At 47.9% G+C, this 27570-nt stretch overlaps 4 long non-coding RNA genes across 5 annotated transcripts; 2 read left to right on the top strand and 2 right to left on the bottom strand.

Annotated features, from left to right (window-relative positions):
- Positions 1-5388: 5388 nt before the first annotated feature.
- Positions 5389-8256, top strand: LOC148218362 (uncharacterized). 2 transcript variants are annotated; one of them, XR_015800465.1, is made up of 3 exons: positions 5389-5837; positions 6501-6599; positions 8117-8256. It is a non-coding gene; the product is annotated as an uncharacterized LOC148218362 (long non-coding RNA). The 2 variants fall into 2 exon arrangements; XR_015800466.1 differs by lacking the exon at positions 8117-8256 and adding an exon at positions 6984-7136.
- LOC148218363 (uncharacterized) lies at positions 6941-9151 on the bottom strand. The gene is made up of 3 exons (XR_015800464.1): positions 9032-9151; positions 8237-8404; positions 6941-7910 (listed from the first exon to the last, which is right to left on the bottom strand). It is a non-coding gene; the product is annotated as an uncharacterized LOC148218363 (long non-coding RNA).
- Positions 9152-16975: 7824 nt separating this feature from the next.
- Positions 16976-19041, top strand: LOC148218364 (uncharacterized). The gene is made up of 2 exons (XR_015800468.1): positions 16976-17423; positions 18086-19041. It is a non-coding gene; the product is annotated as an uncharacterized LOC148218364 (long non-coding RNA).
- LOC148218365 (uncharacterized) lies at positions 18527-19991 on the bottom strand. Its single transcript, XR_015800467.1, has 2 exons — positions 19823-19991; positions 18527-19496 (listed from the first exon to the last, which is right to left on the bottom strand). It is a non-coding gene; the product is annotated as an uncharacterized LOC148218365 (long non-coding RNA).
- Positions 19992-27570: the final 7579 nt, after the last annotated feature.

Below are 27570 nucleotides of genomic sequence, written 5' to 3' on the forward strand. Positions count from 1 at the left end.
GGTGATAACTATTAGGCCTGTAAGTCTGGTAACTGGGGCTTTTAGCTCAAACATCTCGGTATGGCTACTTTGAGCCTTGTAAAAGCTGCGTTAAGTCCAATTTCTTGGGTAGTTCTACTAGCTCTAGCCTTGCTTTTCATCCCCTCAGTAACAAAGCAACTCCCTCTCGAGAATGTTATTTACTTTCCATATGATGTGCCTACCGATTTCTGGAATTGCAAATGTCTTTGGATACATGCGTAAATTTAAGTTTCAAGAAAGCTGTCAAGCTAAAACAAAGGCTTGCCATAATGCAGAAGAAAATGTTTTATGGAAGAACTGAGAGGTCCCTACCTGGGCATAGAATTTGCTATACTAAGGTGTGTTCCAAACGGATCTGCCATCTAAACAAGCAGAAAAATAGTTGGAATGTAGTGAGTTCAATTGAACTATTGCTAGAAATAGGAATTATTAGCAGAGCTTGGAGCATGATATCACTAGCAGCAGTAAGACGCTTTTAGCTTGCTTCTCATAAATTACTTGTAAAAAGCATTTGTACCTAGTGTGTAGCAATTAATATTTCCCCATTTTCTTCCCCCCCGCCCCCCAGTCTCAGGTACTCCTTTTATTTTACCCTTTTCTGTCTTGTAACATCACCTTCCTTTATTTTATTCTATCTTCTGTTCTCAGAACATCGCAGCATCCTCTGTCAATGTGAAAGCATTTGTTCATCCTGTCTTGGAATGGCTGTCAATGTTGCCCTCTTCTGGATCACTTTTTTTTTTTTTTTTTTTTTTTTTTTTTTTAACAATATGTTGCTAAATGTCAGGAAAATTAATCCACAAACACCAGCGGTTTATGTCCAAAAAGGAAACAGAGGAGTCCTTTTTGCTTTATTCGAATAAAGGGAGAGGCCATGGGACATTCCCCTGGGATCTCTCAAATTTTTGGAGGACGCAGCCTCCTTTTTATCCTATTTTCCCGGCCGCATTTCCCTCTCTCTTTTCCCATTGGCTGAGGTACTTGAGAGGCACAGACTTCCCGGAACGCCTGATACCTGAAATTCCCCTCTAATGTATAACCCTCCCTTTTAATTTTTAATTCTTCTAGAATTCATAGTTTCCCCCCGTTGCTTCTTTCATCTTTCGATATCCAATTTCATTTATCAGCAGCCCTGCAGTTTGTTTGTAAAGGCAAATATCTCTTTCCATTCATCAATCAGTGGAATCCATCCCATTGTTTCTTTTATCTCTCAGTGCTAGCCTTATCTACAGGCTGATCCACAGCTCATGTGTAAAGACAAATTCAACATTCCTCTCAGCTAATAAATGAGAAGTTAGCTGAAAAAAGTAAAAACTGGATTTTTTTTCTGGTGTGTGTCGGACAATACAGTGGAGAGAATTTGCGGGAGGATGATCGAGGATATCCTATTATAATATCGTTCTCGGACATTTTACTATTTTAGATCATCAGTTGTATTCTGAAAGAAATCTATTTTAATGATATGTGTACGTTTGCACGAAGTTATAGTTAAATATAGCTTGCGGCTGGGCTCTTTAATGACTAGGGGTATTTTTGGGTTTAATTCAATATTTTATGCTTGTGGTGTGTAGTGTGCTGATTTATTTTTTAATGTTATTTACTACGTGCGCTTTTGTTTTTGAGTGAAGGTAACTTTCTGGATGGCTTTGTATTTGAGGCAGAATGAATTGAAGTAGGTTTTTAAAACTGATTTTTCATATGTACGATGGGGAGTTTAGTAGGGGCAGCTCTGATGGTGGGGGCTTGGTTGTTAATTTTATCAGACGGCTTTTGTTAGATACAGCTTTTAATTCTGGAAAGTTTTTTTTTCTAATGTCGTGCTTTGAAGGTGGTTTTCGAGGATGTATGGTATAGCTTTATTTTGTTTGTAGATGGTGTATGATAAGGGCTATGGTCTATTTATCTAATGCCATGTTTTTTCATTCAGGTGTTGATAAGGGAGTTCTTGAATGGCGTTTTGTGTTGTTTTTGTTTTTGGTGGGGCGTTGTTTTTAAAGGATACCTTGATAAGGTTTGCCGATGGCGTTCTAGCCTGTAGCATAAGGCATAGGGTAGTTTTTGAATTATTTTGTGGTGGCTTTGATTCTTGCCAGTATGTAGTGTTTGTTTGAGGTAATGCTGTGTAGCTAATTTCTGTTTTCTTATTAATATTAGAATTGGAGTGTTGTAGTATATGGGCTGTTATTATATCCTAGGGGTTCTATTTATTTGGTTGGATTGTTTTCTAGTTATGGATAATTTTTCTCAAAAAACCATTTTCAGAATTTCAGGCGTGACACAAAAGAACACTCAGATTGCTGGAAGGGAAACGTGTGCCCAGATTGTCTCGAAGCAGTGCTGCTGTCGGTTCTCGTTCAGTTGTGTCTTCTGAAATGAGACTGTTGTATTCATTGCGCTGTGCTAAACACTTGTCATTCTCCCAATGCCAGGAAACAGATGAAGCTTGAAGAAAGAGGAAGGAATTTGGAAGCGTACAAACAAGCTGAGAAGAGGTTCAGAGATCAGGGTGCTCGCTGGCAGCAGGGGCTGGGGTTAGGGCTGAGCAGGAGCAAAGCCGGAGCACATCAACCTCACCTCGTGTTTTCTCGGGGGCTTTATGGCCCTGGCAAGAGAGAGATGTTCACTGATGAGTCCCAGGCCGAGCCGTGAGCACAGCATGTTGTGTTGGAGCTGGGGTTTTTTTTGAGACGTTCAGCAGCCACACTCTCTAGTCAAGAGTCCTGAGGTTTGTTGCTGCTCCACTTTCATCCTCATATCCAGCTTCCAGCCCTTTTCTTCTCTCTGTCCAGTGTGTCTTTTGTGTTCCTTTCTTGTCCTGTGTGCTCCCCATCCCATTCCCGTTCCCTACGGAGGGGGAGGGTGTGGAGACTGGGGGCTCCGACGTGGTTTGGGGCACCCCAAGGTCCCTGGGAAGGGAGCCGGGCTGCGCTGGAGGAGCAGGTGAGTCGGGCATGGGGGGGGGGGGGGGTGTCATGCTGGGTGCCAGAACATTGAGAGGGAGGGGTGGGTGTAGAATGCATGAAAAACAGAACCATAAAAAATACCTAAATCTAGTCTAAAAGGAATGTTTAAATGCTTTTTATTTGGGTAGAGGCACGGTTTTTATAGCTAATATAAAAATAAAATATAAAGAATAGAAATAGATTGGTATACATGTAAAATATAATGAAATATAAGTAGCAAATATCTATGAAAAATCTAGTGTATAACAGAAATAATGCAAATATAAGAATATGTATAAATATAAAATAGAGCTATGAGAATGGTAATAAGAATGGGGTAAAACATCAGTGAGAAATGGAAAAAAACCACATGAAAAATGGTGGGAAAATCAGTGAGAAATGGAGAAAAATCAGTGAAAAACGGGGGGGGAATCTTTGAAAATGGGGAAAAAAATCCGTGAGAAATGGGGGAAAAAAAATCCATGAAAAATGGGGGAATAAATCAGTGAGAAACGGGGAAAAGTGGGGGAAAAAATAATTGAGAAATGGGGAAAAAATCAGTGAGAAATGGGGGAAAAAATCCGTGACGAATGGCGGGAAAAGTCATTAAGAAATGGGGGAAAATCAGTGAGAAACGGGGAAAAAAATCAATGAGAAATGGGGGAAAATTTGGGACAAAATCAGCGAGAAATGGGGGAAAAAGCAGTGGTAAATGGGGGAAAAGTCGATGAAAAATGGGGGAATATTCAGTGAGAAATGGGGGGGGGGGGGGGAAATCAGTGAGAAATGGGGAAAAAATCCATGGAAAACAGGCAAACAATCCATGGGCAATGGCGGGAACAGAGCGAGCTGTTGTCGCTCGTGCTGTGGTGGCCGATGCTGTGGGGAAAAAATAAGTGAAAAATGGGGGCAATAATCAGTGATAAATGGGGAGAAAATCAGTGATTAATGGGCGGAAAAATGCATGAAAATGGAAGGAAAAATTCAGAGAGAAATGGGGGCAAAAATCAGTGAGCAATGGGGGGGAAAATCGGGAAATATCCATGGAAAAATGGGGAGAAAAAATCAGTGAGAAATGGGGGAAAAAATCAGTGAGAAATGGGGGAAACATCATGGTGGAAATGGGGAAAAAAAATCTTTGATAAATTGGGGGAAACAAATCTTTGATAAATTGGGGAAACAAATCATTGAGAAATGGGGAAAATATGGGAAAAAATCCACGAAAATTGCGGGAAAAAATGCATGAAAAATTGGGGAAAAATCAGTAAGAAATGGGGGAAAAAATCCATGAAAAATGGCGGGAAAAATCAGATCGGCGATCGATAGCTAATGCGTGCCTATGGATTAGATCGGCGATCGATTGATCACGACTACCGATCGATTATATCGGCGATCGATTGCTAATGCCTGCCGATCGATTAGATCGGCGATCGATTGATCGCGCCTGCCGATCGATTAGATCGGCGATCGATTGCTAATGCCTGCCGATCGATTAGCTCGGCGATCGATTGATCGCGCCTGCCGATCGATTAGATCGGCGATCGATTGATCGCGCCTGCCGATCGATTATATCGGCGATCGATTGCTAATGCCTGCCGATCGATTAGATCGGCGATCGATTGATCGCGCCTGCCGATCGATTAGATCGGCGATCGATTGCTAATGCCGGCCGATCGATTAGATCGGCGATCGATTGATCGCGCCTGCCGATCGATTAGATCGGCGATCGATTGCTAATGCCTGCCGATCGATTAGATCGGCGATCGATTTCCAATGCCTGCCGATCGATTAGATCGGCGATCGATTGATCGCGCCTGCCGACCGATTAGATCGGCGATCGATTGCTAATGCCTGCCGATCGATTAGATCGGCGATCGATTTCCAATGCCTGCCGATCGATTTGCTAATGCACACTATTTGCACACTCCTTGCACACACTTTGCACTCATACAGAGGCAGGATGGTTTCTCAGTTCTGGTCGCGGTTTTTTGGGGCGTTCATTCCGGGGGATTTCCTCAAGGATTGGGACACTCCTTGATTCCATCCCTTGCCTGTCTCCCAAGCGCCACCCTGTGGGCAGAGCGCGGTACTGCGCGCGTGCCTCTCCCAAGATGGCGGCTCGGGTGTCGCTCCCCGACCTTCTAACTCTGGCTGCAAAAGGAGGGTGGCACAGCAAGGAGCCCGCTCGCTCTAGTGGGATGCCTGCGCACGACGCCGACACCGATCCCACGGGTGCGATTTTCGGCGGCGTTTCCAATCGTGCGGACATCTCCTTCAGCCCGCTTCGGCCCGGGGGAAGAGGGGCGGGGCCGCCAGCGATGGTCCCGGCGCAGCCCGGGCAGGCTCGGGGCGGAGCCGGGGCTTGGCGAGGCGGGGCACGGAGGTCCCGGGGACGGGACCGGGCGGGGCCGGGGCGGTGCTTTAGGGGCGGTCCCCAGTGGTCCCGGGCGGCACCGGGGGCGGGGCCGGGTGATCCCGGAGCGGTACCGAGCTGTGCTGGGGACGGTGCTGCAGGGGCGGTGCCGGGCCCGCCTCAGGGTGATTGAATGCCCAGAAATCGCCTCCTCTGCCCCGTGCTCACACTGAGCTGCGGGCTGCAGCGTGCTGTCGGAGCTCCGCACACAGCACGGATTTGGGCTTCCCCTCCTCTCAAACCCTCTCCCCCTTCTTCCTCCTCCTCATCTTCCTCTTTGTCCTCTGTTACTGCTGAGGCTCTGGAAAGAACTGAAATTCTGCAGGGAGAGATGTCCTCTCGTGGCCCCAGGGGGGGACTGCCTCGGCACGGGCCAGGAGCGCCTCCGGCCCCTGCCTTCTCCTGCTTGAAAAGATCACCTGGAGCCCGAGCTCGGGGGGGTGAAATCAGCTGAAATCCAGGTAACTCTGTCAAGTGCCCCCCAGGGACATCGGCGGGGCTGGGGGATGAGGGTTTGAAACAGCAAATTCTTTGGAATATACACCTGTCCCTGTGCCGATGCTGCTGAGCTTCCTGCCACAGTATATCCCACGCCATGAGGCGCTTGTGAGGTTATGGCAGTGGGAATTGAGCAGGGAATTCGGGGCTATGGGCATAATTCACGGGAGCTAGCAAAGCTGACAGCCAACCCCAAATCGGGGCACAGCACAGAGAACAATCTGTGTGCTGCCCTGTCAGCTCAAGCTCCTGGGCTGGGAAGTACTTGGGAGTTAAATGTATGGAATTACACAAATCACAGCAACTGGCATCACCCAGAGGGACAATCCAAGGCCCAAACAATTCCTCCACAGTCCACTCTGGGAAAAACACCCTGTGCCTGCCAGGAGCTCTGACCCTGCTTTTCCTACCAGCTCCTGAGCAGTGTCAGGGCCACCACGACGCCTTTAAAATCCAGATAAACCCCAAATCCTACACAGTGAATAATCCAAAGAAAGTACTGAATTGTTGTCATTAAAAGCTCAAAACTCATTAAGAATTCTATGACAACAGTGTAATGGACTCCCAGGAACCTCATGAATGCTCTCGGTTTCATTTTTGTGTATTTTTACTCCCTCATTTGGCAGCTTGTAAAACTTATCCTGGAATTCAGAGGTCAAGCAGGATCGACTTTGGATTGACCTTCACCTCTGGTCCCACTTTGTGCAAACACAACTCGTGCCCAGGTGGGTGAACTCATCACCTCAGCTTTTCACTCCAGAGTATCCCCTCCTTATTTCCCTGTAGATGAACTCAGATCCACTCCTCACCTCCACTGGTCATCCAAGCGTCCATTCTGTTCCCCACAGGCCTGGTGGCCCCAGGGAGCTCCCTTGGCCTTTCTCCTGCCCCTCTGCAGCCCGAGGTCGCTACACAAACAGTTCTTGTGTCCCCTCTAAATGACCCCGGGTTTTCTGCTCAATGAATGGCATGACCCGTGCCCACTGCTCATGATTCACCCAACCAAAATCGAGAGCAAATGTTGCTTGGGCTTTAAGAACTTGAAATAACTCTGAAGCAAAAGAAATCACCTTTTTCTTCTGGTTTTTATTTTATTTTTTCATTTTAAGATGCTGGACTTGCCTCTGTGGATGTGTGCTGAGCTCCCACTGCAGGGGACTGTCAGGCCTGAATGGCTGTGAGTTCGTGTTCTTCTCAGTAGGGAATCAGAAATTATTCTTAGACCATAGAATTGTTTTCTGAAACCTTTCCCCTTTCCTCTTTGTTCCTTTGAATTTTTCAGCTGTTCCTGTTGTCACTTCCCCTGCCTGACTTCTGTGCAGCTCCTAGCTGGGAAAAACTGGGAAAACTTAGGGGGTACAGAGGTGGAATTTTTGGCTGGATTTTTCTAACATTTCTAATTTTGCTGAACTTATTTCCCCAGTGAGAAGAGCACGAGCTCACAGCCATGCAGGCCTGACAGTCACTGCGGGAAATCTGACACAGTATTAATAAGTAACCTTTCCTGAGAGCAGTCACCACCCCCAGTCCTCCAGCCTTGTCAATGTTTGCAATGAATGGAGCCAAGTTCTAATCCTTAATCTAAATTTATGTCAGCTTTTGTTAGAAAGATACCGGACAGTAAATCATACAAGAGAATTTAAAAATTGCACAAAGAATAACCGGCCCAGACCAAACCCAACCGCCCCCATCAGTGCTCCACCCCAATTTTGGGGAGAAACAGTGATACAGTTTATAAATACTCTCCTTCCACACTATTCAGTCCTTCACCGCACATCCCCAGAGAGGAGTCCCTCAGACCTTGCTCCCCTGAACACCAGGAGAGCTGGAGTTTCACCCAGATCCCACATTCCCATGGCAGTTAATCCCAGCAGGGAGGCAAAGAGGAAGCCTGCATCCTCTGACATAGCCCACAGCACGGGCAGCACCAGGAGCCCTCCAGGCTCAGACTTCTGGTGCTGAAGCCTCTGGGCTTTGGCTGATCAAACACCACAGCTCTTGGCAAAGATGCCAGGAGAGTCGTGATTCTTCCTGTCCTGAAAGAGAGGAGGAAAAGAAAATTAAGTCGACTGCAGAAGGATTCCAGCTCTCAACTTCTGCTCTGATTCCTCACTCTGGGGTTTTATCCATGACAAGTGACACCAATTCAGAGTGCCCTTTTCCAGCATTTTTATTCCTAACTATTTCAGACATTAAAAGGATGCTCATTTCTCTTATTGTATTCTTTGCTTAATTTTATTAGCGGCATTTTCATCCCAGACCCCACTTGTCAGTTCTTCAATCCTTTAGCACTGGACTTGGCACAAAGGAATACCCGTGGTGCTGCATCACAAGAAATCCCAAAGAGAAACCCCTTCCAAACCTGACGGAGAAAGCTTTCAAGGCACTCCAGAACACAGACAGCTTTTCCTGCCTTGTCAGGCCACACCAATTCTGTCCCATCCACCTGAACTGTGCAGGTGAGGAAAAGGCTTTCCTTGCTCCTCGGGAATCACTGTCTGAGACCACGGATGTCCATCCTGGGCAGCACCTGGAAACAACGTGGGAAAGGCAAAATGAGAGTGTTTTTCTATCAGAAAATTACTACTACTAATAAAAATAATAATCAGAACTTCTGGACAAATTTAGTAACATCACTTTGATATGAGAAATACAGGCCATGCCCATCCTTGTAGCCCAGGTGAAAACAGGAAGGAGAACTAGAGGAAAAGCAGAGTCCCTTATTTGATCTCTGGACACAAACTGAGGCCTTTTCCCTGTGAAACCAAACTCACCCTTCCAGGGTTCCTGAGATCAGCTACGAGGAGGCTTTTGGCACTCCAAGAGCAGCTGGGTCACAGCTGGATGCGGCTTGGGTCTGGGAGACACCGTGCTCCTTCTGGAATTATAGCACGCAAATGCCTGCTCCTGGCCCCAGGCCCGGAGATAAAATCTGTGGGGTTTTTCCCTGTGCAACATTGTTCACCCCTCCCAGGTTCCTGAGATCTGCACAGAGGAGGCTTTGGGCACCCCAAAGGCAGCCAGGGTTACAGGTGGGGGCAGCTTGGGGCTGGGAGAAATCCTCATCCATTTGGAATTTTATCAGGCAGAAACCTGGCTGGGTGCACAGGTCTCTGGACACGACCAGTGGCCCTTTCCCCTGTGAAACAAAACTCACCCTGCCAGGCTCCTGAGACCACTTAGGAGGAGGGGGTTTGACTCTCCAAGAGCAGTCGCAACGAGAGATGCTCACACAGAAGGCCATGCAGAAGAGGAAACGAGCGCACCCGCAGCCCCCCCAAGGCGCGCCCCAACGCCCCCAGACCCGGCACCGCCAGCTCGGGCAGTCCCATAAAGCATCCCCCGCCTCCGCAGCGGCGGGACAGGCGGGGCCCGGGGGTCCCCGGGTCCGCACGGGCAGTCCCCGCGTCCCGGCCGGTCCCGAGGGCCCCGAGGAAACCGAGCGTGCCCGGAGGCGCGGCAGGACGGCAGCGCAGCGCCGCCTGGCGGCGGAGCAGGAGAGCAGCGCCGGGCCCCATGGCAGTATCGGTACCCGTGCGCCCCCTGCTGTCCGCGGCGATGCAGCGCCCGATGCCGAGTTCCACGCCCGTGCCGCCGAGGGAGAGGGGCACCGCTGGCTGGGGCCTCCCCGCCGACACGGACAGAAGCCGAAGCAGAAGCCCCGGTGCCATTGGCGGCCCCTACCCAGCGGGCCGGGCTCCGCACGGGCCCGCGGCCCCGCGCGGTATCGGGTCGTCCCGCTCCCGTCTTCGTCGCACCCGGGCCCTGCTCCTGGCATGAAGCGCGTCACCGCCCCGCGCCGTCCCGGCCCCCGCGCGTCATCGCGTGCGTTCGGCGGCCCGCCCCGGGGGCGGTGCCGGGGGGCGCTACCCGGGGCGGTGCCGGGGCAGTGCCGGGGGCGGCACCGGGGGCGGTGCCGGGGGCGTTCCCGGTCGCCGTGCTGGGGTAGCCCGGGGATCGGTTCGGGAGCGGTTCGGGGGGCGGTGCCGATTGCAGTCCCGGTCACTGTCCCCAGTCCCCGTCCCCAGTCCTGGTCCCGGTCCCAGTCCCCGGTTCCGGTCCCCGATCCTGGTCCCAGTCCCAGTTCCCCGTCCCGGAACCCGATCACGGTCCTGGTCCCAGTCCCCAATCCCGGTCCCGGTCCCTGTCTCCAGTCCCCGTCCCCGATCCCGGTCCCGGTCCCTGTCTCCAGTCCCCGTCCCCGATCCCGGTCCCGGTCCCCTGTCTCCAGTCCCCGTCCCCGATCCCGGTTCCGGTCCCTGTCCCAGGTCCCCGTCCGCGATCCCGGTCCCTGTCCCATTTCCCCGTCCCGGTCCCCGATCCCAGTCCCGGTCCACGTCCCCGATCCCGATTTTTCCCCCCCTTTCACACTGATTTTTTCCCCCGATTTATCAATGATTTTTTTCCCCATTTTTTCCCATTTCTCACTGATATTTCCCCCCATTTTTCAGGATTTTTTCCCCCATTTCTCACTGATTTTTTTTTCCCATTCTTCATGGAGTTTTCCCCCCGTTTTTTCACTGATTTTTCCCCATTTCTCACTGACTTTTTCCCCATTTTCCCCCCATTTCTCACTGATATTTTCCCCCATTTTTCATGGATTTTTTCCAGATTTATCCCCATTTCCCACTGATTTTTCCCCATTTTTCATGGATTTCCCCCCCCCCCCGTTTCTTACTTATGTTTTTCCCCGATTTCTCATTGATTCCCCCCCCCCCCCCCCCCCCCATTTCGCACTGATTTTTTACCCATTTTTCCCCATTTCTCACTGATTTCTTTCGCCATTTTTCATGGAATTTCCCCACCCATTTCTCACTGATTTTTCCCCCATTTCTCACGGATTTTTTCCCCACTTTCCCCCATTTCTCACTGATTTTTTTCCCCATTCTTCAGGGATTTTTTTCCCCATTTCTCACTGATTTTTTCCCCATTTCTCAATTAACTTTTCCCCACTTTTCCCCGTTGCTCACTGATTTGTTCCCCCATTTTTCATGGATTTTTTTCCCCATTTCTCACTGATTTTTCCCCCCCATTCTTCATGATTTACAGGATACTCTATCGTGAATGGAAAGCAATTAAAGGAAGGGGGGAGGTTACCAGCCACCTGGTCAGCTCAGACAGCAGAGCTGCACACGCTTGTGAGAGCCTGTGAATTATAGCAGGACAAGACATTAAATATATTTACTGATTCTAAATATGCATATGCGGTAATACATGCATTTGGAAAACTAGGGGGAAAAAAAGAGGTTTATTAAGCTGCAGAAGAAAGAAGAAAAAAATTGGTTTACAAGGGATGGCAAGCAGTGGATACCAAAAGCTCTAGCCTTACAATTGTTTAAAACAACTTCATTAAAGGAGTCGTTCTGTGCCTTCTTTGGGGTGAGGAAAAAAGGCTGAGGGGGGCTCCGACGTGGTTTGGGGCACCCCAAGGTCCCTGGGAGAGGGAGCCGGGCTGCGCTGGAGGAGCAGGTGAGTCGGGCATGGGGGGGGGTCATGGTGGGTGCCAGAACATTGAGAGGGAGGGGTGGGTGTAGAATGCATGAAAAACAGAACCTTAAAAAATAGCTAAATATAGTCTAAAAGGAATGTTTTATTGGTTTGTGTTTGGCTAGAGGTAGGGTTTTTTTATAGATACTGTAAATAGAAAAGATAAAGAATAAAAATATATAAGCAAATATAAGAAACCAATATATAAATATATTACATTACATTATATTATGTTATGAAAATAGAAATATATAAATATTCAGACTTTAAAAGGAATGTTTTATTGGTTTTTATTTGGTTAGAGGAGGGTTTTTTGAAAATAATATAGGCAAAAATATACAAATATGCAAAAATAGATACTGACATAAAATGATAACTATATATGCATATATAAATATATGTAATTATAAACATAGATAAATATATAGAAATATAAAATACATATATGTAGTATGTAATATAAATAATTTATCGATTTTAAGACGTTATATTAAACAGTATGTTATAATAGAATGTAAATAGCATATAGTATATTAATATACTAGTAAAAAATACATTAAATAGTATATAAATATAGAATACACAATAAAGACATATAAATCTACAGATATAAATATGAAAACTAAATAGAAAAATATATTCAAATATAATTTAAAATAATCGAGTTTTTTGTTTCTATTTGGTTAGAGGCAGAGCTTTTAAAGAAATATTAAAAACTATGAACCTACAAATATATATGGATATAGATAAAATAGAAATAATATTAGTAATATAAATATATGTATATAATGAATAATAAAATAATATTGTATATATGATAAATAGAATAGCAATTAAATTGAATATATGAAATATGTATAGATTATGACTAGAAATTAAATATTAAAAAAATAGATGATTTATATATATAAAAGGTTTTTTTTTTTCATTTGGTCAGAGGCAGGGCATTTTTAGTTTGGGTCGGGGTTTTTTTGAGGTATTCATTGAGAGGATTTTATGATGGGTGGGGACTCTGGTGCTTGGAACTCTCTCCCTTCTCTGTCTGTGAAAATTGGGGGAAACATCCATGAGAAATGGGGGGGAAAATCTGTGAGAGACGGGGAAAAATGGGGAAAAAATCCACGAAAAATAGGGGGAAAAATCCATGAAAAATGGGGGGAAAATCAGTGAGAAATGGGGAAAAAATCAGTGAGAAATGGGGAAAAATCAGGAAAAAAATCCAGGAAAAATGTGGGAAAAAATGCTTGAAAAATGGCGGAAAAAATCAGTGAGAAATGGGGAAAATCAGTCAGAAATGGGTCGTAAATATCAGTGAGAAATGGGGAAAAATCATTGAGAAATGGGGAAAAAACGAGTGAGAAATGGGGAAAAAAACGAGTGAGAAATGGGGAAAAATCAGTTAGAAATGGGTCGTAAATATCAGTGAGAAATGGGGAAAAAATCATTGAGAAATGGGGAAAAAATCATTGAGAAATGGGGGGAAAAATGCATGAAAAATGGGAGGAAAAATCAGAGAGGAATGGGTGCAAAAATCAGTGATAAATGGGGAGAAAATCAGTGATTAATGGGCGGGAAAATGCATGAAAAATGGGGGGAAAAATTCAGAGAGAAATGGGGGCAAATATCAGTGAGAAATGGGGGGGAAAACCGGGAAATATCCATGAAAAATGGGGGGAAAAATCAGGGAGAAATGGGGAAAAATGGGGAAAAAGCAGTGATAAATGGGGGAAAAAATCAGTGAAAAATGGGGAAAAATCAGGAAAAAAATCCAGGAAAAATGCGGGAAAAAATGCATGAAAAATTGGCGAAAAAATCAGGAGAAATGGGGAAAAATCAGTCAGAAATGGGTCGTAAATATCAGTGAGAAATGGGGAAAAAATCATTGAGAAATGGGGAAAAAATCAGTGAGAAATGGAGAAAAATCGGGAAAAATCCAGGAAAATTGCGGGAAAAAATGCATGAAAAATTGGGGCAAAAATCAGAAATGGGGGGGGAAATGCAGGAAAAAATGGGGGGGAAATTTAGAGAGAAATGGGGCCAAAAATCAGTGAGAAATGGGGGGGAAAATGGGGAAATATCCATGAAAATTGGGGGAAACATCCATGAGAAATGGGGGGGAAAATCTGTGAGAGACGGGGAAAAACGGGGAAAAAATCCACGAAAAATAGGGGGAAAAATGCGTGAAAAATGGGGGGAAAATCAGTGAGAAATGGGGAAAAATCAGGAAAAAATCCAGGAAAATTGCGGGAAAAAATGCTTGAAAAATTGGGGAAAAAATCCGAGAGAAATGGGGAATAAATCAGTGAGAAATGGGTCGTAAATATCATTGAGAAATGGGGAAAAAACGAGTGAGAAATGGGGAAAAAACGAGTGAGAAATGGGGAAAAATCAGTTAGAAATGGGTCGTAAATATCAGTGAGAAATGGGGAAAAAATCATTGAAAAATGGGGAAAAAATCAGGGAGAAATGGAGAAAAATTGGGAAAAATCCAGGAAAATTGCGGGAAAAAATGCATGAAAAATTGGGGCAAAAAATCAGAAATGGGGGGGGAAATGCAGGAAAAATGGGGGGAAAATTTAGAGAGAAATGGGGCCAAAATCAGTGAGAAATGGGGGGAAAATGGGGAAATATCCATGAAAATTGGGGGAAACATCCATGAGAAATGGGGGGAAAAATCTGTGAGAGACGGGAAAAATGGGGAAAAAAATCCACGAAAAATAGGGGGAAAAATGCGTGAAAAATGGGGGGAAAATCAGTGAGAAATGGGGAAAAAAACGAGTGAGAAATGGGGAAAAATCAATGAGAAATGGGGGGGTAAAAATCAGTGAGAAATGGGGAAAAATCAGGAAAAAATCCAGGAAAATTGCGGGAAAAAATGCTTGAAAAATTGGGGAAAAATCCGAGAGAAATGGGGAATAAATCAGTGAGAAATGGGGGGAAAAATGCATGAAAAATGGGGGAAAAATCATTGAGAAATGGGGCAAAAATCAGTGATAAATGGGGAAAAAATCAGTGATTAATGGGCGGAAAAATGCATGAAAAATGTTGGAAAAAATCCGAGAGAAATGGGGGCAAAAATCAGTGAGAAATGGGGGGAAAGTCGGGAAAAAATCCACGCAAAATGGGTGGAAAAATCCATGAAAAATGGAGGAAAAAGAATCAGTGAGAAATGGGGGGGGGGGGGGGGAAATCAGTGAGAAATGGGGGAAAATGGGGAAATCATCAGTGAGAAACGGGGAAAAAGGGGGAAAAAATCCATGAAAAATGAGGGAAATAATCAGTGAGAAACAGGGGAAAAAAAATCAATGAGAAATGGGGAGAAATTGGGGACAAAATCAGCGAGAAATGGGTGAAAATCAATGGTAAATGGGGGTAAAGTCGATGAAAAATGGGGGAATATTCAGTGAGAAATGGGGGGGAAAAAATCAGTGAGTAATGGGGGAAAAATGGGGAAAAAATCCATGAGAAATGGGGGAAAATTGGGGACAAAATCAGCGAGAAATGGGTGAAAAATCAATGGTAAATGGGGGTAAAGTCGATGAAAAATGGGGGAATATTCAGTGAGAAATGGGGGGAAAAAAATCAGTGAGTAATGGGGGAAAAATGGGGAAAGAATCCATGAAAAATGTGTGGAAAAAATCAGTTAGAAATGGGGGGAAAAATCAGTGAGAAATGGGGGGGAAATCATCAGTGAGAAACGGGGAAAAAGGGGGAAAAAATCCATGAAAAATGAGGGAAATAATCAGTGAGAAACAGGGGAAAAAAATCAATGAGAAATGGGAGAAATTGGGGACAAAATCAGCGAGAAATGGGTGAAAAATCAATGGTAAATGGGGGGTAAAGTCGATGAAAAATGGGGGAATATTCAGTGAGAAATGGGGGGAAAAAAATCAGTGAGTAATGGGGGAAAAATGGGGAAAAAATCCATGAGAAATGGGGGAAAAATGGGGAAAAAATCCATGAGAAATGGGTGAAAAATCAATGGTAAATGGGGGTAAAGTCGATGAAAAATGGGGGAATATTCAGTGAGAAATGGGGGGAAAAAAATCAGTGAGTAATGGGGGAAAAATGGGGAAAGAATCCATGAAAAATGGGTGGAAAAAATCAGTTAGAAATGGGGGAAAAATCAGTGAGAAATGGGGGGGAAAAATCAGTGAGAAATGGGGGAAAAAAATCGGTGAGAAATGGGGAAAAAATATTTGAAAAATTGGGAAAAAAAATCATTGAGAAATGGGGGAAAAAAATTAGTGAGAAATGGGGAAAATTTGGGAAAAAATCCAAGAAAATTGCGGGGAAAAAAATCAGTGAGAAATGGGGGAAAAATGCATGAAAAATGGGGGGAAATATCAGAGAGAAATGGGGAAAAAATCAATAAAAAATGGCGGGAAAAATCAGATCGGTGATCGATAGCTAATGCATGCCTATGGATTAGATCGGCGATCGATTGATCGCGCCTGCCGATCGATTAGATCGGCGATCGATTGATCGCGCCTGCCGATCGATTATATCGGCGATCGATAGCTAATGCCTGCCGATCGATTAGATCGGCGATCGATTGATCGCGGCTGCCGATCGATTAGATCGGCGATCGATTGATCGCGCCTGCCGATCGATTAGATCGGCGATCGATTGATCGCGCCTGCCGATCGATTAGATCGGCGATCGATTGCTAATGCCTGCCGATCGATTAGATCGGCGATCGATTGATCGCGCCTGCCGATCGATTAGATCGGCGATCGATTGATCGCGCCTGCCGATCGATTATATCGGCGATCGATTGCTAATGCCTGCCGATCGATTATATCGGCGATCGATTGCTAATGCCTGCCGATCGATTAGATCGGCGATCGATTGATCGCGCCTGCCGATCGAGTATATCGGCGATCGATTGCTAATGCCTGCCGATCGATTAGATCGGCGATCGATTGATCACGACTACCGATCGATTATATCGGCGATCGATTGATCGCGCCTGCCGATCGATTAGATCGGCGATCGATTGCTAATGCCTGCCGATCGATTAGATCGGCGATCGATTTCCAATGCCTGCCGATCGATTAGATCGGCGATCGATTGCTAATGCCTGCCGATCGATTGCTAATGCACACTATTTGCACACTCCTTGCACACCCTTTGCACTCATACAGAGGCAGGAGGTTTCTCAGTTCTGGTCGCGGTTTTTTGGGGCGTTCATTCCGGGGGATTTCCTCAAGGATTGGGACACTCCTTGATTCCATCCCTTGCCTGTCTCCCAAGCGCCACCCTGTGGGCAGAGCGCGGTACTGCGCGCGTGCCTCTCCCAAGATGGCGGCTCGGGTGTCGCTCCCCGACCTTCTAACTCTGGCTGCAAAAGGAGGGTGGCACAGCAAGGAGCCCGCTCGCTCTAGTGGGATGCCTGCGCACGACGCCGACACCGATCCCACGGGTGCGATTTTCGGCGGCGTTTCCAATCGTGCGGACATCTCCTTCAGCCCGCTTCGGCCCGGGGAAGAGGGGCGGGGCCGCCAGCGATGGTCCCGGCGCAGCCCGGGCAGGCTCGGGGCGGAGCCGGGGCTTGGCGAGGCGGGGCACGGAGGTCCCGGGGACGGGACCGGGCGGGGCCGGGGCGGTGCTTTAGGGGCGGTCCCCAGTGGTCCCGGGCGGCACCGGGGGCGGGGCCGGGTGATCCCGGAGCGGTACCGAGCTGTGCTGGGGACGGTGCTGCAGGGGCGGTGCCGGGCCCGCCTCAGGGTGATTGAATGCCCAGAAATCGCCTCCTCTGCCCCGTGCTCACACTGAGCTGCGGGCTGCAGCGTGCTGTCGGAGCTCCGCACACAGCACGGATTTGGGCTTCCCCTCCTCTCAAACCCTCTCCCCCTTCTTCCTCCTCCTCATCTTCCTCTTTGTCCTCTGTTACTGCTGAGGCTCTGGAAAGAACTGAAATTCTGCAGGGAGAGATGTCCTCTCGTGGCCCCAGGGACTGCCTCGGCACGGGCCACGAGCGCCTCCGGCCCCTGCCTTCTCCTGCTTGAAAAGATCACCTGGAGCCCGAGCTCGGGGGGGTGAAATCAGCTGAAATCCAGGTAACTCTGTCAAGTGCCCCCCAGGGACATCGGCGGGGCTGGGGGATGAGGGTTTGAAACAGCAAATTCTTTGGAATATACACCTGTCCCTGTGCCGATGCTGCTGAGCTTCCTGCCACAGTATATCCCCACTCCATGAGGCGCTGTGAGGTTATGGCAGTGGGAATTGAGCAGGGAATTCGGGGCTATGGGCATAATTCACGGGAGCTAGCAAAGCTGACAGCCAACCCCAAATCGGGGCACAGCACAGAGAACAATCTGTGTGCTGCCCTGTCAGCTCAAGCTCCTGGGCTGGGAAGTATTGGGAGTTAAATGTATGGAATTACACAAATCACAGCAACTGGCATCACCCAGAGGGACAATCCAAGGCCCAAACAATTCCTCCACAGTCCACTCTGGGAAAAACACCCTGTGCCTGCCAGGAGCTCTGACCCTGCTTTTCCTACCAGCTCCTGAGCAGTGTCAGGGCCACCACGACGCCTTTAAAATCCAGATAAACCCCAAATCCTACACAGTGAATAATCCAAAGAAAGTACTGAATTGTTGTCATTAAAAGCTCAAAACTCATTAAGAATTCTATGACAACAGTGTAATGGACTCCCAGGAACCTCATGAATGCTCTCGGTTTCATTTTTGTGTATTTTTACTCCCTCATTTGGCAGCTTGTAAAACTTATCCTGGAATTCAGAGGTCAAGCAGGATCGACTTTGGATTGACCTTCACCTCTGTTCCCACTTTGTGCAAACACAACTCGTGCCCAGGTGGGTGAACTCATCACCTCAGCTTTTCACTCCAGAGTATCCCCTCCTTATTTCCCTGTAGATGAACTCAGATCCACTCCTCACCTCCACTGGTCATCCAAGCGTCCATTCTGTTCCCCACAGGCCCTGGTGGCCCCAGGGAGCTCCCTTGGCCTTTCTCCTGCCCCTCTGCAGCCCGAGGTCGCTACACAAACAGTTCTTGTGTCCCCTCTAAATGACCCCGGGTTTTCTGCTCAATGAATGGCATGACCCGTGCCCACTGCTCATGATTCACCCAACCAAAATCGAGAGCAAATGTTGCTTGGGCTTTAAGAACTTGAAATAACTCTGAAGCAAAAGAAATCACCTTTTTCTTCTGGTTTTTATTTTTATTTTTTCATTTAAGATGCTGGACTTGCCTCTGTGGATGTGTGCTGAGCTCTCACTGCAGGGGACTGTCAGGCCTGAATGGCTGTGAGTTCGTGTTCTTCTCAGTAGGGAATCAGAAATTATTCTTAGACCATAGAATTGTTTTCTGAAACCTTTCCCCTTTCCTCTTTGTGCCTTTGAATTTTTCAGCTGTTCCCTGTTGTCACTTCCCCTGCCTGACTTCTGTGCAGCTCCTAGCTGGGAAAAACTGGGAAAACTTAGGGGGTACAGAGGTGGAATTTTTGGCTGGATTTTTCTAACATTTCTAATTTTGCTGAACTTATTTCCCCAGTGAGAAGAGCACGAACTCACAGCCATGCAGGCCTGACAGTCACTGCGGGAAATCTGACACAGTATTAATAAGTAACCTTTCCTGAGAGCAGTCACCACCCCAGTCCTCCAGCCTTGTCAAATGTTTGCAATGAATGGAGCCAAGTTCTAATCCTTAATCTAAATTTATGTCAGCTTTTGTTAGAAAGATACCGGACAGTAAATCATACAAGAGAATTTAAAAATTGCACAAAGAATAACCGGCCCAGACCAAACCCAACCGCCCCCATCAGTGCTCCACCCCAATTTTGGGAGAAACAGTGATACAGTTTATAAATACTCTCCTTCCACACTATTCAGTCCTTCACCGCACATCCCCAGAGAGGAGTCCCTCAGACCTTGCTCCCCTGAACACCAGGAGAGCTGGAGTTTCACCCAGATCCCACATTCCCATGGCAGTTAATCCCAGCAGGGAGGCAAAGAGGAAGCCTGCATCCTCTGACATAGCCCACAGCACGGGCAGCACCAGGAGCCCTCCAGGCTCAGACCTCTGGTGCTGAAGCCTCTGGGCTTTGGCTGATCAAACACCACAGCTCTTGGCAAAGATGCCAGGAGAGTCGTGATTCTTCCTGTCCTGAAAGAGAGGAGGAAAAGAAAATTAAGTCGACTGCAGAAGGATTCCAGCTCTCAACTTCTGCTCTGATTCCTCACTCTGGGGTTTTATCCATGACAAGTGACACCAATTCAGAGTGCCCTTTTCCAGCATTTTTATTCCTAACTATTTCAGATATTAAAAGGATGCTCATTTCTCTTATTGTATTCTTTGCTTAATTTTATTAGCGGCATTTTCATCCCAGACCCCACTTGTCAGTTCTTCAATCCTTTAGCACTGGACTTGGCACAAAGGGATACCCGTGGTGCTGCATCACAAGAAATCCCAAAGAGAAACCCCTTCCAAACCTGACGGAGAAAGCTTTCAAGGCACTCCAGAACACAGACAGCTTTTCCTGCCTTGTCAGGCCACACCAATTCTGTCCCATCCACCTGAACTGTGCAGGTGAGGAAAAGGCTTTCCTTGCTCCTCGGGAATCACTGTCTGAGACCACGGATGTCCATCCTGGGCAGCACCTGGAAACAACGTGGGAAAGGCAAAATGAGAGTGTTTTCTATCAGAAAATTACTACTACTAATAAAAATAATAATCAGAACTTCTGGACAAATTTAGTAACATCACTTTGATATGAGAAATACAGGCCATGCCCATCCTTGTAGCCCAGGTGAAAACAGGAAGGAGAACTAGAGGAAAAGCAGAGTCCCTTATTTGATCTCTGGACACAAACGGAGGCCTTTTCCCTGTGAAACCAAACTCACCCTTCCAGGGTTCCTGAGATCAGCTACGAGGAGGCTTTTGGCACTCCAAGAGCAGCTGGGTCACAGCTGGATGCGGCTTGGGTCTGGGAGACACCGTGCTCCTTCTGGAATTATAGCACGCAAATGCCTGCTCCTGGCCCCAGGCCCGGAGATAAAATCTTAATCTGTGGGGTTTTTCCCTGTGCAACATTGTTCACCCCTCCCAGTTCCTGAGATCTGCACAGAGGAGGCTTGGGCACCCAAAGGCAGCCAGGGTTACAGGTGGGGGCAGCTTGGGGCTGGGAGAAATCCTCATCCATTTGGAATTTTATCAGGCAGAAACCTGGCTGGGTGCACAGGTCTCTGGACACGACCAGTGGCCCTTTCCCCTGTGAAACAAAACTCACCCTGCCAGGCTCCTGAGACCACTTAGGAGGAGGGGTTTGACTCTCCAAGAGCAGTCGCAACGAGAGATGCTCACACAGAAGGCCATGCAGAAGAGGAAACGAGCGCACCCGCAGCCCCCCAAGGCGCGCCCCAACGCCCCAGACCCGGCACCGCCAGCTCGGGCAGTCCCATAAAGCATCCCCCGCCTCCGCAGCGGCGGGACAGGCGGGGCCCGGGGTCCCCGGGTCCGCACGGGCAGTCCCCGCGTCCCGGCCGGTCCCGAGGGCCCCGAGGAAACCGAGCGTGCCCGGAGGCGCGGCAGGACAGCAGCGCAGCGCCGCCTGGCGGCGGAGCAGGAGAGCAGCGCCGGGCCCCATGGCAGTATCGGTACCCGTGCGCCCCCTGCTGTCCGCGGCGATGCAGCGCCCGATGCCGAGTTCCACGCCCGTGTCGCCGAGGGAGAGGGGCACCGCTGGCTGGGCCTCCCCGCCGACACGGACAGAAGCCGAAGCAGAAGCCCCCGGTGCCATTGGCGGCCCCTACCCAGCGGGGCCGGGCTCCGCACGGGCCCGCGGCCCCGCGCGGTATCGGGTCGTCCCGCTCCCGTCTTCGTCGCACCCGGGCCCTGCTCCTGGCATGAAGCGCGTCACCGCCCCGCGCCGTCCCGCCCCCCGCGCGTCATCGCGTGCGTTCGGCGGCCCGCCCCGGGGGCGGTGCCGGGGGCGCTACCCGGGGCGGTGCCGGGGCAGTGCCGGGGGCGGCACCGGGGGCGGTGCCGGGGGCGTTCCCAGGTCGCCGTGCCGGGGTAGCCCGGGGAGCGGTTTCCGGGAGCGGTTCCGGGGGGCGGTGCCGATTGCAGTCCCGGTCACTGTCCCCAGTCCCCGTCCCCAGTCCTGGTCCCGGTCCCAGTCCCCGGTTCCGGTCCCCGATCCTGGTCCCAGTCCCAGTTCCCCGTCCCGGAACCCGATCACGGTCCTGGTCCCAGTCCCCAATCCCGGTCCTGGTCCCTGTCTCCAGTCCAGTCCCCAATCCCGGTCCCGGTCCCTGTCTCCAGTCCCCGTCCCCGATCCCGGTTCCGGTCCCTGTCCCAGGTCCCCGTCCGCGATCCCGGTCCCTGTCCCATTTTCCCCGTCCCGGTCCCCGATCCCAGTCCCGGTCCACGTCCCCGATCCCGATTTTTCCCCCCCTTTCACACTGATTTTTCCCCCGATTTATCAATGATTTTTTTTCCCATTTTTTCCCATTTCTCACTGATATTTCCCCCCATTTTTCAGGGATTTTTTCCCCCATTTCTCACTGATTTTTTTTCTCCCATTCTTCATGGAGTTTTCCCCCGTTTTTCACTGATTTTTCCCCATTTCTCACTGACTTTTTCCCCATTTTCCCCCATTTCTCACTGATATTTTCCCCATTTTTCATGGATTTTTTCCAGATTTATCCCATTTCCCACTGATTTTTCCCCATTTTTCATGGATTTCCCCCCCCCCGTTTCTTACTTATGTTTTTCCCCGATTTCTCATTGATTTCCCCCCCCCCCCCCCCCCCCCCCCCCCCCCACCCCCATTTCGCACTGATTTTTTACCCATTTTTCCCCATTTCTCACTGATTTCTTTCGCCATTTTTCATGGAATTTCCCCACCCATTTCTCACTGATTTTTCCCCCATTTCTCACGGATTTTTTCCCCACTTTCCCCCATTTCTCACTGATTTTTTTCCCCATTCTTCAGGGATTTTTTTCCCCATTTCTCACTGATTTTTTCCCCATTTCTCAATTAACTTTTCCCCACTTTTCCCCGTTGCTCACTGATTTGTTCCCCCATTTTTCATGGATTTTTTTCCCCATTTCTCACTGATTTTTCCCCCCCCATTCTTCATGATTTACAGGATACTCTATCGTGAATGGAAAGCAATTAAAGGAAGGGGGGAGGTTACCAGCCACCTGGTCAGCTCAGACAGCAGAGCTGCACACGCTTTGTGAGAGCCTGTGAATTATAGCAGGACAAGACATTAAATATATTTACTGATTCTAAATATGCATATGCGGTAATACATGCATTTGGAAAACTAGGGGGAAAAAAAGAGGTTTATTAAGCTGCAGAAGAAAGAAGAAAAAAATTGGTTTACAAGGGATGGCAAGCAGTGGATACCAAAAGCTCTAGCCTTACAATTGTTAAAACAACTTCATTAAAGGAGTCGTTCTGTGCCTTCTTTGGGTGAGGAAAAAAGGCTGAGGGGGGCTCCGACGTGGTTTGGGGCACCCCAAGGTCCCTGGGAGAGGGAGCCGGGCTGCGCTGGAGGAGCAGGTGAGTCGGGCATGGGGGGGGGTCATGGTGGGTGCCAGAACATTGAGAGGGGAGGGGTGGGTGTAGAATGCATGAAAAACAGAACCTTAAAAATAGCTAAATATAGTCTAAAAGGAATGTTTTATTGGTTTGTGTTTGGCTAGAGGTAGGGTTTTTTTATAGATACTGTAAATAGAAAAGATAAAGAATAAAAATATATAAGCAAATATAAGAAACCAATATATAAATATATTACATTACATTATATTATGTTATGAAAATAGAAATATATAAATATTCAGACTTTAAAAGGAATGTTTTATTGGTTTTTATTTGGTTAGAGGAGGGTTTTTTGAAAATAATATAGGCAAAAATATACAAATATGCAAAAATAGATACTGACATAAAATTATTATAACTATATATGCATATATATATGTAAGTATAAATCTATAGAAATAAATATAAATATAAAATACATGTATGTAGTATGTAATAGAAATAATTTATCGATTTTAATATGTTATATTAAATAGTATGTTATAATAGAATGTAAATAGCATCTAGTATATTAATGTACTAGTAAAAACTACATTAAATAGTATATAAATATAGAATACACAATATAGACATATAAATCTACAGATATAAATATGAAAACTAAATAGAAAAATATATTCAAATATAATTTAAAATAATCGAGTTTTTTGTTTCTATTTGGTTAGAGGCAGAGCTTTTAAAGAAATAATATTAAAAACTATGAACCTACAAATATAAATGGATATAGATAAAATAGAAATAATATTAGTAATATAAATCTATGTATATAATGAATAATAAAATAATATTGTATATATGATAAATAGAATAGCAATTAAATTGAATATATGAAATATGTATAGATTATGACTAGAAATTAAATATTAAAAAATAGATGATTTATATATATAAAAGGTATTTTTTTCATTTGGTCAGAGGCAGGGCATTTTTAGTTTGGGTCGGGGTTTTTTTGGGGCGTTCATTGAGAGGATTTTATGACGGGTGGGGACTCTGGTGCTTGGAACTCTCTCCCTTCTCTGGCTGTCCCTGACAGGGCGGCAGTGCCGGGCTGAGTTGGGCGGCAGTGCTGCCGCCGTGTGGACACAGGCGGGTACTGCACCGTGCCCCTCTCAGGATGGCGGAAGGGCCCGCGGGCCGGGACCCAGCCGTGCGGCAGCGCTCAAGATGGCGGCCTCTCTAGGACCCCGGCGGATAGGCGTCTACGTAAAACGCCTGCCCGCGCCTGCCGGCGCCCTCACGCCCGCGGCACCGGGGACCGCGCGGCCCTTGTCGGCACGCTCTGACACGTCCGGGAAAATTGTCGGCGAGCGGATCGGCGTCGGCGATGTAATCAGGCATCTTATGCCTACACACCGGGGTCCTGATTTTTTCCCGCCCTTTTCTGCCGCCATTTTTGGCAGGTCAGGCGGGGTGCCTCCCGAGCCGCCATTTTGAGAGTCCCGACACACTCAAGATGGCGGCCTCTCTAGGACCCCGGCGGATAGGCGTCTACATAAAACGCCTGCCCGCGCCCGCTGCGCCCTCACGCTCGCGGCACCGCGGACCGCGCGGCCCTTGTCGGCACGCTCTGAAACGTCCGGGAAAATTGTCGGCGAGCGGATCGGCGTCGGCGATGTAATCAGGCATCTTATGCCTACACACCGGGGTCCTGATTTTTTCCCGCCCTTTCTGCCGCCATTTTTGGCAGGTCAGCCGGGGTGCCGCCCGAGAAGCCATTTTTAGAGTCCCGACACGCTCAAGATGGCGGCCGCATTGGGACCCCGGCGGATAGGCGTTTACATAAAACGCCTGCCCGCGTTCGCCGGCATAAAAATAAATATGCATAAATATAAACATTGACATAAACATGCACAAACGTAAACCTGCATAGATATAAACATAAACATAAACATAAACCTAAAGATAAACATAAACATAAACATAAACATGCAAAACAATAAATATAAATATAAATATAAATATAAATATAAATATAAATATAAATATAAATATAAATATAAATATAAATATAAATATAAATATAAATATAAATATAATTAGAAATAGAAATACAAACATTAATAAAATCAGTGAGAAATGGGGTAAAATCAGTGAGAAATGGGGGGGAAAAACCATGAAAAATGATGGAAAAATCAGAGAGAAATGGGGGAAAAATCGGTGAGGAATGGGGAAAAAGATCAACGAAAAATTGGGAAAAATCAGTCAGAAGTGGGGGATAAAAATCAGTGAGAAATGGGGGGAAAAGTCGGTGAGAAATGGGGAAAAAATCAGTGATTAATGGGCGGGAAAATGCATGAAAAATGGGGGGAATAATTCAGAGAGAAATGGGGGCAAATATCAGTGAGAAATGGGGGGGAAAATCAGGAAATATCCATGAAAATTGGGGGAAACATCCATGAAAAATGGCGGAAAAAATCAGTGAGAAATGGGGAAAAATGGGGAAAAAGGAGTGATAAATGGGGGAAAAAATCAGTGAGAAATGGGGAAAAATGGGGAAAAAATCCACGAAAAATGGGTGGAAAAATCCATGAAAAATCAACGGAAAAATCAGTGAGAAATGGGGGATAAAAATCAGTGAGAAATGGGGGGAAAATGGGGAAAAACATCAGTGAGAAATGGGGAAAAAAAATCTTTGATAAATTGGGGCAAAAATCATTGAGAAATGGGGAAAAAAATCAGTGAGAAATGGGGAAAATTTGGGAAAAATCAACGAAAATTGCGGGATAAAATGCTTGAAAAATTGGGGAAAAAAATCCGAGAGAAAATCCCCGGGAATCCCCGGGAAAATCCCCCCGGAATCCCCGAGAAAATCCCCCGGAATTCCCCGGGAAAATCCCCCTGAATTCCCCGAAAAACTCATCCCGGAATCCCCGTGATAATCCGTCCGCTATCCCCGAGAAAATCCCCCAGGAATCCCCCAGAAAATCTCCCCGAAATCCCCGGGATAATCTCCCCGGAATCGCCGAGAAAATCCCTCGGAATTCCCCGGGGAAATCAACCCGGAATCCCCGGGAAAATCCCCCAGGAAAATCCCCGGGATAATCACCCCGGAATCCCCTGGAATATCCCCTAGGAATCCCCGAGAAAATCCCCCCGGAATTCGCCGGGAAAATCCCCCCGGAATCCCCGAGAAAATCCCCCCAGATTCCCCGGAAAATCCCCCCGGAATCCCCGAGAAAATCCCCCGGAATCCCCTGAAAATCCCTCGGAATCCCCGAGAAAATTCACCCGGAATCCCCGAGAAAATCCCCCCGGAATTCCTCGGGAAAATCGTCCCGGAATCCACGAGAAAATCCCCCGGAAATCCCCGAGAAAATCCCCCGGAGTCCCCGGGAAAATCAACCCGGAGTCCGATGGAAAATCCCCCCAGAATCCCCGAGAAAATCCCCCGGAATTCCCCTAGAAAATCCCCCCGGACTCCCCGACAAATTTTCCCCGGAATCTCCGGGAAAATAGCCCCCGGAATCCCCGAGAAAATCCCCCCGGAATCCACGCGAAAATCCCCCAGAAATCCCTGTGAAAGCCCCCCCGGAATCCCCAAGAAAATCTCCCCGGAATCCCCGACAAAATCCGCCCGTAATACTCGGGAAAATATGCCCGGAATCCCCTGGAAAAACCCCCCGGAATCCCCTGGATAATCCCCCCGGAATCCCCGATGAAATCCCCCCGGAATCCACGCGAAAATCCCCCAGAAATCCCTGTGAAAGCCCCCCCGGAATCCCCAAGAAAATATCCCCAGAATCCCCGAGAAAATTCGCCCGTAATACTCGGGAAAATATGCCCGGAATGCCCTGGAAAATCCCCCCGAATCCCCGACAAAATCCCCCCGGAATCCCCGGGAAAATCCCCTGGAATTACCAGGGAAAATCCCCCCGCAATCCCAGGGAAAATCCCCCCAGAATCCCCGCGAAAATCGGCCCCGAATCCCCTGGAAAATTCCCCCAGAATCCCCGGAAAATCCCCCCGGAATCCCCGGGAAAATCCTCCCGGAATCCCCGAGAAAATCCCCCCGGAATTCCCCGGGGAAATCCCCACGGAATCCCCGAGAAAACCCCCCCGAAATACTCGGGAAAATCCCCCAGAAATCCCCGAGAAAATCCACCCGGTATCTCCAGGAAAATCCTCCCGAAATCCTCGAGAAAATCCCCCCCGGAATCCACGTGAAAATCCCCCCGGATTCCCCTGGAAAATCGCCCCGGAAAACCCGAGAAATTCTTCCAGGAATTCCCTGGGAAAATCCCTCCGGAATCCCCGAGGAAATCGCCCCGGAAACCCCGGGAAAATCCTCCAGATATCCTCGAGAAAATCCCCCCGGATTCCCCGGGAAAATCCCCCCGGACTCCCCGAGAAATTCCTCCCGGAATCCCCGGGAAAATCCCCCCGGAATCCGCGAGAAAATCCCCCCGGAATCCTCGGAAAATGCCCCCCGAATCCCCGGGATACTCACCCCGAGATCCCCGGGAAAATCCCCTGGAATTACCAGGGAAAATCCCCCCGCAATCCCAGGGAAAATCCCCCCAGAATCCCCGCGAAAATCGGCCCCGAATCCCCTGGAAAATTCCCCCAGAATCCCCGGAAAATCCCCCCGGAATCCCCGGGAAAATCCCCCCGGAATCCCCGAGAAAATCC

The sequence above is a fragment of the Sturnus vulgaris genome, unplaced genomic scaffold (genome assembly GCF_052056855.1).
Source record: "Sturnus vulgaris isolate bStuVul1 unplaced genomic scaffold, bStuVul1.hap1 Scaffold_1877, whole genome shotgun sequence".
NCBI classification, from domain to species: Eukaryota; Metazoa; Chordata; class Aves; order Passeriformes; family Sturnidae; genus Sturnus; species Sturnus vulgaris.